At 40.4% G+C, this 12946-nt stretch overlaps 1 protein-coding gene and 1 long non-coding RNA gene across 6 annotated transcripts in view; both read left to right on the forward strand.

Moving 5' to 3' along the window:
* The window catches only part of SYT14 (synaptotagmin 14), a 74586-nt gene that overhangs the window by 28739 nt on the left and 32901 nt on the right, over nt 1-12946 (forward strand). The window lies entirely within an intron of this gene.
* On the forward strand, nt 9823-12213 carry LOC309529780. Its single transcript, XR_014218448.1, has 2 exons — nt 9823-10853; nt 10886-12213. It is a non-coding gene; the product is annotated as an uncharacterized lncRNA (long non-coding RNA).

Below are 12946 nucleotides of genomic sequence, written 5' to 3' on the forward strand. Positions count from 1 at the left end.
ATTTTTAAAGAACTTTTAAAAAAAGTTTCTATCTCAGATTAGAAGTGATGGACATCAAGGTACATTTTAAACGTTCAACAGAAATAATAAAGGGGATATGCTTGCATTGTGAAAATAAGACAAGATGTGGTGAATTGCATTCACATCTGCTATAGTGCATGGGGCAGCAGCAGTTCACAGCCCTGCTCCTATTTTATCATTTCATACTACTACCTGTCAGGAGCATCAGACTCCTACTTTTTTGTATCAGTTTATTATTTTTAAATTTGTTTTTTAATTTCAAGTAACAAACATACCCATACAAAGAAAACAGAGCATAGTATTTGTACAGAAAAGAAAAGAAAAATAGTGGATGCTGGTTGTAGTTTTAGATGTTCCAAGAAAGGCAATCAAATTAAAGTGTCTCTCCATAAGGTTCCATGAGGCAATGGAGGGTGAAAAGCAGATTTGATTGTCTTAAAAGTATTTAAAAGGATACAATGTTGTATAGATGGTGTGAGTCTTTCCCCACCAATCAATACTCCGTTTGTGAAATGATTGATTTGTCCATATGCACAATGTCCCATTGGTAGCCAGCATCCCAGTGTTGATGAAAACTGCAGTTCCCACCTTGGAAACCCTTGTGCTGAGTTTGAAATCAGCACAGATGTACCCATCGCACCAAAAACCGGATGAAGTCACACCAAAGTCACATTTCAGACCAACATCTTGATTCAAAATGGTGGCTGGATGCCCAACACCAATGAAAACCAGTTCCCCAGTCTCAGAAACCCTTGTTCCAAGTTTGACAACAGTATGGTTACAGACTCCGCCAACCCAGAAATAGTACATCGGGTTAAGAACTTTGCTTCAGGATGAGAACAGAAATTGTGCGGTGGCAGCGTGGCGGCAGTGGGAGGCCCCATTAGCTAAAGTGGTACCTCAGGTTAAGAACAGTTTCAGGTTAAGAACGGACCTCCAGAACAAATTAAGTTATTAACCCAAGGTACCACTGTGGTAGGTTCTCATATCCCAAAATAGTACTTAATAGTTATTTAAATAGTATTTTTAGCTAATAGAATTAGGAAGATTATTACTCATTGTGAGTTTTTATATATTGTTTTATACCTATGAGAATTCTACCTAAACCACACTGAATTGTTTGAAGTCACCTTGAGGAATGAAAGGAATATTTTCTTAACTGCACCAGTATTAACATGATTGATAGGATCTGACCCACTGGCAGAATCACAGCTTTGGAGGCAGGAGTACACTAGACCCTTTATGGTACTCATTGCCTCTGAGATAGGGAGAAACACACTCAACTTCAGTCACCAGATTCTACTATACCTTCCTTCATCCCTGACAATGGCAAGTGGAGTCCAACATCTAGAACGCCAGAGGTTTTCTGTTCCCACCCTAGACTCCACTGCTCTGTCATACAGCCTAGAGATGACCTCTTTAGGATACACTGCTATCTATAGCTTCTGCTTCAACTCCCATGCAAGGTCAGTATAACCATAACTGAAATGTAGTAGTGCATAAAGGTTTATTGTGTTTTCTACTTGCAGCTTTTTTAAAAAGGGCATATGACCTACAGATATGAAACATGTATCTATAATTTTTGTTACTCTAGTGGCAGGATTCAGAGGGACCTGCGAAGATTTCTGTTTTAGAAAGTATGATGAGATTTCAATACTGCAAATCTTCCATTTTATATATTCAACTGTGAATGCAACCTATTTAAATTTTATTATAGAAAATAGTTAAGTTGGGCATGACCTCTGCTGGGGTAACTTGCATGCTTTTGCAGGAAGAAAAGTGTCCAACAAACTCCAACTAAACATAAAGATTCACTGCTATGCAGTGAGTGCCTACCCTGAACACAGATCTGGATTGTTTCACTATATTATTGAGCTTATCTTCTACAAGCTGAGTAGCCTAACCTCACTGCTGCTACAGCAAGCTCACCGGGATTTTCTCTAAACCTCAGGGATTGAACCTTTCTGGATTTTATATTGGGGCACCTAGGGATATTGTTTTTGGGTTTTTTTAAAAAAAATTGCATGCAAAGTGTGTGCTCTGCCACTGAGCTTTGTCCTTTCCTAAGGATATCTGCTAAATAATGGATTTTAAGGAATGAAATTTTATGGAGCACTTTCCATCTGAAATGAATTTTACACATCAATCACTGCCATTCAGTGCCTTAACATTTGGCACGTACATATACTGTGTGGAGAAAAAAAGATTCCTTTGATAGAAACAGAGTTACCACTCCTAGGATAATTTCATTAGGAACAGATGTGTGCATAATACAAAAAATATACATTATAGTACAAGATGGATATGATACACACAAATGGCTGTGTGTATATGGATAGATAGATAAGGGTGTGGGTGTGTAATATCATGCCTTAATGGTCTGTGTGGTAACTAGATGCATATCATGGGTTTGTACCCTTTCCCTGATGATTGATTGATTGATTGATTGATTGATTGAATTTAACTACTCACTTACAGCACATAGAATGCAAGTTATCTGATTCACACTTCCCAAAATAATATGCAGTTCTTTTGAGGAATTATTATATATATATTTTTTCACTTCATTGCTGCTGATTTAAATTAAAATTATGGGAATCTTTGTATTGAAGAGCAGACTAGTAAATTCCTACCTCATTGAATACTGTAAAAAGCACAGTTTTGTAAACTCATATTTCACCATAGTCTTAAAAAAAAAAGACTACAAGTTTAGCTGGCCAAACCAATCAGAAAGCTTGCATCATTATAGTAGGTTGAACTCTAGTAATAGTTATGCTAGTAAAACAAAGTACTATGTACCAGTGCATTGTACTGATATTTTTCTGGTGTTCCCTGGCAGGCATACCAGCTCAAGATATACTTGTTTCATGATTATTAGTTTAAAATACTCAGAAACAAATATGGGCTGCTTTAGGATTATTCTTTTCACCTCTAGGTGGCCATATTAATCTTTTTTCTTTTCTTTTTTTAGCATGGGACTACTTAGAAAAGATGACTTACCAATATGGCAAGATCAAGCTATGATTAAAAATGTTTCAACATGTAATATTTTCTATAATTTTCCTCTTATTTCTCATTTTACATTTTATATAAATAATGAAGTACATATATAAAACTTAAAATATTATAAGAATGACAGTTACTTCAAGCAGATATGGCACTTCAAGATACTATTATTCTCCTTTTAGAATAAATAGCTCTGAATCTAATAAAGTTGCACTCCTATGCAATGCAGTTCTCCAGCCAAGTAACATGTAGAAAAATACATAAACTAGTGTAAGATATGCATATAAATGTATATATTATTGAAAACAAATACAAAAATGCATGTTGTTCAGGAAAATTGCATACAAACATGTATATTAGGAGAAATTAGCACTCAAATGCTGATGAATTTTAATGAGGACTTTAAAAAAATAATTTGCAAACAGATGTGCATATGTGAAGAACTGAGTTTAAGGTTGGAATAACTGAAAGAAACAGAAATGGACATATTTGTGCATCCCTATTGGCTACTCAAGAAAAATTAAAACAACTGCATAGGCCTGTTGGCATAAAACCAGTCTTCAAGAGACACCTGAAAGTCAAAAGCGTGGATGCTTGCCGAATCTTCTGGAATAAATTCCCTTCATTGTTATAGTGCTTTGTCTTTCAGTTTTCATGAGCTAGTGGTTTTCAAATGTTATGCTTTCAGGGTATGTCAGTTTGTCTGTTGAGGGACCTGGTGCACTGCAGAGGATTCTGGGTTTTATTCTAGGATATACTGTATACATAAATCAGAAGTGTTAGGTCATAGCATTTAAATGCCTTGTGTTCTCTTTCCCCCCCAACCCTCTACTGCATATACGGTAACACCAAATGTCTTACAACAAATGTAACTGAAGAACCTGAAGAAAGAGACAATGCATGTGCTTTTGAAAATGAGGGGAAATTATTAGTCTTTTAAAGAAGAAAAGGAGTGTGTAGCAGCTCCCAGTATTTAAAGAGCCCCCACCCCTTTTACATCATTAGAACCAGAACATAAACCTATGAAACTAGAAAAAGAGCAAAAAATATCAATGTTTGGTCCAGATGCTAGGTACTGCACCCTCACTAAAGTAGACTGTATGGATGATTCACTAAATGATTGTAGGATGACATGTGTACCTGAGCTTACGGCCTCAAATTCTCTTTATCTTATATGCTGTTTTATAACAAAAATGACGACTAGACTACTGATTCTAAACTGAATAGTTAGTTGCCCAACCATCCCCTCCAGAACCCACCGCTCTCAACTGACTCTCAACTGCCTTGCATTCAGACTCCTTTCAAATCCTCATCCAGTCATCACTCACCACCAGAATTCCACAATCTCTCTTTCCCCCTCCCTCCCTCCTTAACCTTCCCATAATAATTCTGATACAGTTACCTTAATAACCCTGTTACATTCAATGTTTTATACACACTGCTACCTATAACCATACTGTTTAGAAGCACTTGAGCTTCCCATTCCTTGTTCCTAGGAAATGGGGGTGAGCAAACTGCAGGTTCTTCATCCCTGTTCTAAAAAGCAGATGTCTTCCCCCAAATGATCCTGGGACTTGTACTTTGTTAGGGGTTATGGGGATTGTAAGTCTGTGAGAAGGAAGCCACAAAGGCAGGAATCCTTTTGGGGGAAGTCATGTGCTTTAAAGGCGCATTGGATGCTCTTTAAAACATAGCATCATCAACCCCCTACAATGAAGGAATCTCAACTAGATGATCCATGGCCGATGGCCATCCAAGCGCTGCTTAAAAGCATCCAAGGAAGGGGAATCACTGCTTCAGCCCTAAGGGCCTCTGGAGCAGCTGAAAACAAACTTGTTCCATCCTCCATGTGACAGCCCTTTAGACTTTAGTTATTAAAAGGGCTGCATGGTGTGGATTTCATATCAGTGTTATGAGTGTGGAAGCAACACATTTCTCTCTCCCCTATCCCCACACCATGCAGAATTGCAATGGTAACCAGAAGGCTGGAGTTTGGAGCCCAGCCAGGGCTGGCTGTGGGCAGGATCCTTGCATTGCCGGGGGTTTGACTAGATTACCTCTTGGATCTCTTCCAAGCCTGCCATGCTTTGATTATATCAAGCAGCTAAAGGAACAAAAAGATGCTTCTGAAAGATTTGAGAATCATAGGACACTCTCCCCACCAGTGGCTTCCAGCAAGAGCTTGCATCTTTCTTAGGAGAGAGGCAGTCCAGAACAAGGTGGGAAAGGCTCAGAGTTCAGGTAGGTGGAAATGCCAAATACTATAGGAATGCTTCCTTCCGGTGTCCCCCACCCTCATGCGCCAGACTGGTGCTAGCATGGCTGGGAGCTAGGCACTGCTGATTCCTCCAATTTCTTTGCAGGGAGGGAGCCTTTCCCCAACATATACTTTGTTCTGGCCAAATCCCTGGAGAGACATGATGACCCTCAGGAACTGGGGCAGAGGGAAGGAAGGGGTCCTTGTGGAACACATTTAGGGAGTCTGTGGCTTCCAGCAAGTGCTTTTCAGAAGCATTGCTCTCTCCAACAGGTGAGGCTGAGCATAACCATCATGGCTAGTTGCCTTTGATAGGCCTCTCCTCCATGCAATTGTCTAGCCTTCTTTGAAAGCCATCCCATCCAAGAAGCTCTTGTGGTGCATCTGATTCTCCTATGCTTCCTTGCTCTTGCAAGGAGATGACTATTATGAAATCCTTTGGTTAACATCTATCTGGGCAGGAAAATATTAAAGAATCAGAGGTCTGGTGAGCTTCCCTTGAAGCACAACTGACCAAAGGCAGGCAGATCTGTTAGCATCTTGATAAAGATGCTCAAATGACGAAGGATGCTATCATACCCCGCAAGCATCTCAGAAAAAGCTCCCAAGCTGAAGAAGAGAGCAGTTAAGTGCTCAGTGGGGCTCCAGGTTGCCGTTTCTGGATCCCACCGCAGCCCTTCCAAGTTGCCAAAGAAATCATTGACACAACAGTTTTTTTCTCGCACCTCCTCCCCATGATCCCACATGGGGCCTTCTCAGAGGGGAGACTGCCCGCTGGGGGGCGGGTGGGCTGGGGAGCCCCTCTAGATTTAGAGGCCCTAGTTTTCAGCCTGCTGGGCCTATACATAAATCCAGCACTGCTTGTGTAACCTGATGGTGCGTCCTGGAACTTAAAAATCTATGACCCATGGTGTATTGGAAGATCAGTAGTAATGTGGGAAAGCTATATTTCAGGAATTTTCTCTTCTGCTACTCATGTTCTCATTGACATCCTCTTAATAAACTTCTGAGGAGTATCATGAGCCACTAGAACACAGTTTGCAATTCACTGCTCTTGTCTTGCAATCTGTGTTGTCCATACCATCCCAAGAAACTATCTCAGCAAGCAGTAATCTAGTTAATTAGATTCTCAAGTTTTCATTTTCAGTTCATTTATTTATTTAATAATTTTATGTCTCACCTTTTAGGGCAAAAATGCTCCTAAGGTAGTTTTCAAACATTTAAAACAAGAATGAAAATATTTTGATAGGTAGACAGACAAAGCCATATGTATTTTAGGGAGAGACTTCCAAAAATGTAGACCCATCACTTTCTCTGATATCTCCTAATTTAATTAACTTTCATTGCAGGCCAGAGAGCAGGACCCATGCAGATTCATATGGGTGTAGGTAGTCTAAATACAATTCTCCTTTAATTTCACAGGATATGGAAGCGAATGGGCCATTTTCTTTAAAATGTGCCCAGGTCTTATGGCGACTGTCCTAGTGTTCTTCTCAAGTATAACTCTTCCACACATAATCCTGGCTTGACTATAGCTTGCTGCTGCGGATATAGCTAAGTGTTCAACAAACTAATTTACAAGCAAATTAGCAAATTTACTATTTAGGTGAATTTGCACATGATGTTTTGGTTAGTTTTCTTTGGAACTCTTAAGGGAAATCATTAGTACATATCTTGTATAGCCTTTCTCAAAGGGTACATTAGTGCTCATCCACACTTCCTTCTGCACCATTGCTTTGCATGGAAAACCTGTTTGCTGTTTGCTCCAGTTCAGCAGTAAAATACAGGTTTTCTCAGGGAATGCGCTGGGACAAAAAAATTCCACCCTGCTGTGACACAGAGCTTTAAAGCCCAGACCTGTGCTTAGAAATGTGGCACAAAAGGAAGGCTGGATTAGCCCTTAGTATAGCCTTTTTTGAATTAGCTTTTTTGAGGGTGGTAGAAATAACAACAACAACAACAATAATGGCAATTAAAGAACATCTTTGCCTTTTCAGCAACAGCCCTTTCAGCCGTACCTTTGCTAGGTATCAGTATTACATAGAGTCTAACATAGAAGTGGGCCTGCTTAGAGAAGATTTTATTTTTAATAGTGAAAATGAAAGAGTGAAGGGGAAGAAGTGAAATGCTTTTTAAAGCTGTTTTCATGACAGTTTTATTTTATTTTTTTAAAGTAGGCTGACAAAAAGGAACAAACTGAAGCATTTTTGATAACCTAGTGTCTTGTTTCTTTCCAGATGCCTTTCTCTCTCCAAACAATTCAGCATCAGATTCTTCCAGCCACAAGCTGCCAAGTTAAAAGCAATAACAGACTGTAGGCTCCTGGAAAAGGCTGATGTTTGTAATGTGTTTATAGTTAGTGAACATTAAAATTTTCCTACCACACTGTGGGTGCAAACCCACCTTCTATCCAAGTCACTGGCAAAAATCCCATTGATTGTAATTGATCTGAAGGTTTTGAAGATAGGGTTACATGTTGAATTGTGCTGCGTCCAAGCGGTTTGTTATAATGTATGCTGTTGTGTGGAGATTAAAGACTGCATCAGCTTGCATGAATTCTGTGGTGAAGGATGGTTATGTCTGAAATCATTTCCCCTCCTTTCTCTTTTACTATTAAGCGAACAACACGACTGGAGTTAATACTTCTGTTTAACTCTGCATGTTGCTGCCTAATACTACTTATTCAAGGAGAAGAGGACACGTGCCTGTTTAATCCTTAAGGTACCAGAAATAATTTTAGGTTTATTGGCTAGTGTTGTAGTGTTTTGCAGTGATTTAGCTGTTCACAGGATCAGGTGTACCCTAGTGATGAGGCATGATCCCAGTTGTTTATTGGCAAGGATTTGCAAGTAAAACATGGTGTGTGTCTGTGTGGTTTATGGAGTACAATTGCTCAAAGAACATTCTTCTAAAGGAGGAATGGCTGCCAAACATCTAGAAAACCTGATTTCACACCCACAACTTTTACTGGATTTGTCATGGATGCTGGCCTTGTGAGGCACAGTACTCCTCCATAACCGTAAGATCCATGATTGTGGTACTTATTGAAGGAAGGACTGTAGCCTCCCAGAGAGGCGTTACTGTAGCCAGTTTTTATCAGACAGATAAAAACAGAGCTGAGGCAAGGAGAATTTGAGGTTTAGGAACTGCCAGATCCAGGACACTGTTGGAGCAGAAGGAGTGTCCTCCCCTTATCTTTTCCTTGTATGTGGCCTTTAAAAAATGTTTCAGTGTAATAGAAAATAAGTATCCCATCCCAGATTGGCATACTACCCACATTCCAGAATGTGTTGAAATGACATCTGATCAAGATGCAGCAGCAGAATGCCACCTTTTTTTCCTTGACTTCTAAGGAGGCATTGATGGTGAACCTTTCTATGGAGGTTGGGAGAAGGTTTCCAAGGGCAGGATTTCCCCTCATTGGTGTTGTTGTTTAGTCGTGTCCGACTCTTCGTGACCCCATGGACCAGAGCACGCCAGGCACTCCTGTCTTCCACTGCCTCCTGCAGTTTGGTCAAACTCATGCTGGGAGCTTCAAGAACACTGTCCAACCATCTCGTCCTCTGTCGTCCCCTTCTCCTTGTGCCCCCAATCTTTCCCAACATCAGGGTCTTTTCCAGGGAGTCTTCTCTTCTCATGAGGTGGCCAAAGTATTGGAGTCTCAGCTTCAGGATCTGTCCTTCCAGTGAGCACTCAGGGCTGATTTCCTTCAGAATGGATAGGTTTGATCTTCTTGCAGTCCATGGGACTATCAAGAGACTCTCATAGGTAGAAAAGTTAATTTTACTAGTTCTGCTATTATCCTATTTTGAAGAATGTTCTACTGTTTTAATATTTTGGTTTTGATGCACAGTTGTTTTAATTGATTGTTTTAATTGTTCTCTGCTCCAGAACCCTTTGGGGTTAACAAGTGTGAGCTACAAACAAAATATCTCTAATAAGAAGAAATTTTAAAAATTGCATTGTTGAAAAATATGCACATATTAAAAATAAGAAAATACAAAGAATAAATATTTAGCACAACAAACTTATATAAATGGACATACATAAGCATAATAAAAGAACATTGCTGTTTTAATATAATTATCATAAAGAGGAACAGAATTGTCAGCTCTTTTACTTAAAATATAATTTTAAATTACTCGATGCATGATGCACCAAGTAATGGTGGGGCCTGGGGCCTTCCAGATAAGGATGGAAACCAACTTCCATCAGCCCCAGCCAGCATGATCCTTGGCCACAGATGGTGGGAGCTCTAACCCAAGATTACAAATTTCCTACCCCGTCATAAAAAAATTCTTTTTTATCCAGGTTTGTCCTTATAACTAATTTGATACACTTTTTGCCTTGCACAGAATTATAAAAAAATAGGTATGATACATGTGCTCCTGCCAACCTAGCAGTTCGAAAGCACATCAAAGTGCAAGTAGATAAAATAGGTACTGCTCCGGCAGGAAGGTAAACGGCGTTTCCGTGCACTGCTCTGGTTTGCCAGAAGCGGCTTAGTCATGCTGGCCACATGACCCGGAAGCTGTACACCGGCTCCTTCGGCCAGTAAAGCAAGATGAGAGCCGCAACCCCAGAGTCGTCTGCGACTGGACCTAACGGTCAGGGGTCCCTTTACCTTTATGATACATGTGATGAGCATATAATGGGTTTGGTTTTTGTTTTAATTTATTTTGTTGACACTTAAACTTATGTAAGCTGCCCTGGGAACTGTTAAAGGGTGGGTTATAAATCCCTAAAATCAATCAATCAATAATAAAGAGGCGGTGGAGTTTGTTGTGGTGAAAACGATGTATTGTAGGTGTAGAAGTCTTTTGAGGGTGATTTGAAGGAAAAGGCAGTTTGCAGGATGCAGAATGGGTGGGAACTCTTCCAGGTATAGAATGTGATATTGTAGAAAGCGTGAAGACAGTATTGGGAGAATGGAGCAAAGCTTGTATGTAGCTAGGACTGCTTCATTCAATCCCCCTACCCTGCCAACCCACCAGTCTGTGGCTTGAAGTCTAAGAAGGAAAGGAAAATAAAGTCCTTAAGATGACCTTGAGTTTATGTACTTGGAAAATATCAGAGACACAAACATTTCCAATGAGTGATATTCAATAAGTAGGAAACTGTCTGTTCCTTCATCTGTCTTTATATCTATTTCTATACAGGAGATATACCACTATATTGGTAGTAATGGTAGAGATATCCAATCTTTTTTTTAAAAAAAGCCAGGGAGCCAGAATAACCCCCATTCAGTCTTTCAAACCTCAACAGCTGTTACCCATGTGCATTTCACTCATATATCCCCAGCAGCAGCAGAAGATGGCTTGCAGGTGCTAGCCTTGGGGCCTGTGAAAGGTTTTTGGCTTAGCAGGAATTGAACTAACACAAAGATGATTATGTGGGAGTAGGTTAGCAAACCTTCCCTCCGTGTCATGTTTGCTTCCAAGGTGATGCCGGGGTTTAATGGGTACACTGAGGTGGGGATGTTTCCAATTATCTCTATCTCCTCTTGCACCCATTGTTTTGTTTCATCTTCTAAGATGTATGGGATAATGTGGCGCACATGGTTGGCGATGTATTGAGGATTTTCCAACTCCTTCTGAGGAGGGGAGATGCAGAAGCTTGGAGTTTATTTGTGGCTTTTTGTGTGAGAAGATAAATGAGTGTAGTTTTTTCTGCCACAGAGTTGTGTTGAGGGGATCAAAACTGGGAGGATTGCTGAAAGCCTTATTTAGGCATTCAGTGCCAAATGGAACTGATCACGCAGGGCTACCCCACCTTCTTAATCTGAGTTCTCATCCACACGATGGAAACCTTATGCACGTAGAAGGGGACTCCTTCAAACTGATGCCAATCACACTTTGGATGGAAAAGTCTGACTGGTACATGTGACATCTTTGAGGGGGCAGAGTTATGTTCCTCCTGGTTCCTTCATGTGTTTCATACCCACATGTACTAAAGACTTAAAGTTGCAATTACTCTCTGCTCATTAAAGAGTAAATAAGTGTGTCTTGGGTCACACGCATACATTACCTGGGGAGAGCAGCATTGGCCGAGGGAGGAATCAGGTACCGGTAATTAGCCCTATCCAAAGATTGGTTACCAAAAGTTCAGGCCCTAAAACAATTCATTTTTCTTATTCCTCCCTTCTTTGCTGGAAAGAGAATTCAGTATGAAAAATAATTTCTGAGGAACTTAAAATCTTGCTCACTAAATTTTGTCGTAATAGAAGGTATTACACTACTGTTGCTCTTGGATTACCCCCCCCCCGCAATGGACTTACATGGCTGCCCGCAGTTTTAGATGCATCACGTGACCTTTCTCATTCTATATCAAAGTAATTATGTAAATATTTTTTTCTCGCGTATCTGGTTTACATATTTTCAGTATTGTGGATTCTCACTTTACATTTGGTCTGTGAGTTTGTGCTCATATATATTGTCATCTACTACTTTGACCTGATTTTACTTGTAGATGAAGCATTAGAATTGTACATTCTCAGAACACTTTTTTTACGTGGATCAGCACCTTCTTCCTTCAGCTCAAAGTTATTTGATTTTTGTCTTTAGCTAGCTTGTTCATCTCCTTTGAAAACCAACAGGTTGTTTTCTGCCAACAGAACAGAAAGCATTATCTGAAAGCATTTGCTTTATTGTTACATGACCAGATACATATTTAGAAATAAGTTACAGTACTGAGACTTTAATTCTAAATTTACTTAGTGTCATGGCTTTACGCACCATGTTTGGCATTTATATCCTGTTTCCTCACATATATTCAGACTCAGGGTTCAACTAAGTGACATGCCATTTGTGCAATTAACAAATGTGTGGATGTTGTATTAAATTTGTATACTGCCCTTCATCTGTAGATTCAGGGCTATTCGCAACATAAAATTACAATATAAAAAACACAAAATACATAACAAAAGCAAACAAGCCAATAACCCCCTCCCCCTTCCACAAACACATTTCAGTCAAAAGGTTGAAGGGGAACATTTTCATCTGGTGCCTAAAGATGTATACAGTGGAACCTCGGGTTGCGAACGTAATCCGTGCGGGAGGCACGTTCGCAACCCACAGTGCCGCGCCTGTGCACGCGCATGACGAGCTTCTGCGCATGCGCAAAGCACGATTTAGTGTTTCTGCGCATGCGCGAGCACCGAATCCTGGAAGTAACCCGTTCCGGTACTTCCAGGTTTCAGCGCGTCAGTAACCTGAAAACACGTAACCCGAAGTGTCTGTAACCCAAGGTACCACTGTAATGTGTATAATGAAGACAACAGCTGAACTTCCCTGTGGAGAGTATTCTGCAAAAGGGGAGCCACTGCAGAAAAGGCCTGTTCTCGTGTTGCCACCCTCCAGACCTCTCATGGAGGAGGCATATGAAGAAGGGCCTCAGAGGATGAATGTGGGATTTGGGTCAGTCCATATGGGGAAAGGCAGCCTTTGAGCCTTTAACCCTTCCCCCCACAAATAGAAATCCAATAGAAATAACAGGCATGATCAAGACTGGGACTACAGCAAGTGCTAAAGCCCTGCGTCCTATCCCCTTGCTAGCCAGGGTCCCGGTCCAAATCAGAGCCCTCTTGTACTAACTATTTAAAACAGCAACACTGACACAGTTGCTAATGGCATCTTGTCTAATTTACCCTCGGGGACACAGAAA

Source organism: Podarcis vaucheri (assembly GCF_965113315.1).
Source record: "Podarcis vaucheri genome assembly, chromosome: 3".
In the NCBI taxonomy this organism is placed as follows: domain Eukaryota; kingdom Metazoa; phylum Chordata; class Lepidosauria; order Squamata; family Lacertidae; genus Podarcis; species Podarcis vaucheri.